This window comes from Triticum aestivum, chromosome 6B (genome assembly GCF_018294505.1).
Source record: "Triticum aestivum cultivar Chinese Spring chromosome 6B, IWGSC CS RefSeq v2.1, whole genome shotgun sequence".
Taxonomy (NCBI): Eukaryota; Viridiplantae; Streptophyta; class Magnoliopsida; order Poales; family Poaceae; genus Triticum; species Triticum aestivum.
In genome coordinates, this window is record NC_057810.1 from 458,581,673 (window position 1) to 458,584,338 (window position 2,666).

Here is a 2,666-nt window from a genome sequence, read left to right on the forward strand (position 1 = left end):
GCTGGTGCAAGAAGAGCAGCGATTGAAGAAGCTGCAGGATCATTTGATTCAAATCCAACGGTTATTGCTGCTAGAATCATTTGTTGACTAAGTTGACAAGCCCTGCGTATGCGTCAACTTAGTAGGCCCACAGGTCAGCCTCCCAACCGGTGCACCCCAGATGTCAGTGGGAGGAATCATTTTTTCGCGTAATAAGGAGGCAGTTGATTGCGTGCGGCCAGGCCAGTGGAGGGAGTAGGGTGGGCCGGGCAAGCCTGCACAGCATCACATCGGGCCACAAGAGGAGGGAGCAGGCAGTCCCGTCGGTGCTAGTTTAGGCGGCTGGAGCAGGAAGATCAGAGATTGAAGAAGCACGTCGGCCGTTGGATGGACATCCAACAGTCACTGCTGCTAGAATCATGTGTTGACTGACAAAACCTTGTGTAAACAAGTCATCCTCCAAATCTGTGGTGTGTACAGCCCATTTGCTAATATTTTTATAAATTTTACTCATTCTCTAATTCATATGGAATTTATTGCAGCCCGTTTTCCTTTTTTAGAATTGCTGCCCATTTTCTGGTTAGTACCACGGTTAAAAAAATTAACTAAATATGTGCAAAATTTTGAAAATTCGCAAATTTTTGCTGGGGAACAAAATATTCTTAATCCAAAAATTAGTCACCATACTAAAACAAATTTAAAAATAAATTAGTACTATGTCATGTTAAATCCAATGAAATACTATAAAATATCAGTGAAGAACAAAAACAAAAAAAGAAACTAATATCCCATTTGCCATAATTTTTTTTGGAATTTTCAACCCCTTTGATATTACTTTTAACAGACACTGACCATACTCCTTGGCCGGGCCGAAATGCATCCCTCCTCATCTTGAAAGATTTGCAGCCCAGTAAGTCAGAGAAAGAAATAGGCCTAGCTTGTATATTCTTCAAAAAGAAATACTGGGCTACCTATTTTCCCAAAGAAAAAACTGATGGGCTGGTCATGTTGTTAGACGGGCCACAGAGACCACACAACCCAGTTTATAGCCTGCTCCTCCAAATTACTACTCAAAAAAGAAGTTGTGCAATTCTGTTGTTAATTGACTATACGTTGAAAATGATGTGGTTCCCAGATATCAGCAGGGTGGATTAGAGTAAAAACGAGGGGTGCATCTGAGTAGTAAAAGAGGCGCTTGCTTGTGTTCGGGAGTGGACCTGGTGGGTCCGTACTATCATACTCACAACTACAGTCCTCTCCCAGTTCACTATGGTTATGGGGAATGTTTTGAAAAAAAACTATGTTGACAGGGCCGGACGGCGGCGCCGCAGCGAGCGCACCAAGGCGGAGGATAAAGTGTTGTTGCCAATGTGTTGGGCTGGGTTGGACATTCTTATTGAAAAATAAAAATGGACCGAAACTATTTACGACGTTGACTATGATTTGCATGGGTCTGCTGGTTGCAAGAAGAAGATGCTGGGAGAAAGAAGACTGGTCGCTACCTTTGCCTAAGAATAATATCGACTGAATATAATGACACTATCAGAGGAAATAATATCCTCCTGTTAAATCATGAATTTAAAGAACTGCTGCATGAGCATTTAGCTTTATTTATTTATTTACTTATTTATGTTTAGGGCACCATGAGCATGTACCTGGTTCGGATTCATGTGAGCGCCTCCCTTCCAGTTAATTATGGGCTCCTCTATTGGGCCTTCATCAGTGGGCTACATGTTATCAACAAGTGGAAAATGTGTTCCGTACGAAAAATAGTATGCGCTACGTACGGTACGGGGCACTAAGGATTGAACCATGCAATGACTTCCAAAACATTGTGTTTGTCGTTCTAACAACACATTTATTCAACCAACAGACGAAATATACTATTGATTGTACATTGAAAACAGTAGCAGCAACCAGTGCTGGCGGTGCAACAGAAGCAGTAAGCAGGCCAGAAGAGTGAAGACGCAGCTCTCTCTTCCAAACCAAACATCAGCCATTATTACAAAAGGGCTACCAAAAAGGAATAAGTGTATGCATCAAACTAAATAAAGATCCTACTACACCAAGTGTACACATCTAACTAACTAGCTCAGTTAGACATTACTATCTATTAAGCTATGGAGATTGGCTGACGGCTTGAACCAGATGGGTGCCTGACGGAGGGAACTCCAGCCAGCAGGTCGAAGTCTGATACTTGCGACCCTCTCTCCTACTTTGGGCTGCAGAGTGTGGCGTCACATATCAGGGTATGGTGCATGCAGAGATGATTGGTATGCTGTGTACACACAATTTTGTCTGATGAACGAAACCGCGCTGCCATCATGATCCTTGCCGTCGGTTATCTCCAGGTTAATCGGATAATTCAGTCCGACAAATAGAGAGCGTGTACCAAGGCTACTTACCAGCCTCCAGTCAAAAATTCCTAAAGGCCCAGAGAAGCTGGGATCCTGCTCAAAGACCTTGCAGTGGCTGTGATTGTATTCCGCGAAACAACATGTCCGGTATGTGCGAACGATCATCAATCATTCGCCGTCATCTGATCAAGCCAGGAACCACCTGCAACTGCCATGCCGCTTTTCTTTGAAAGGTTCTGGGATTAGGAAGGGTAGGGACACCAGGCGGCCTACAACATCATATCAAGTTGGAGTCAAATAAAAAAGGGCTCTTAATGTAGTCAATCTTAA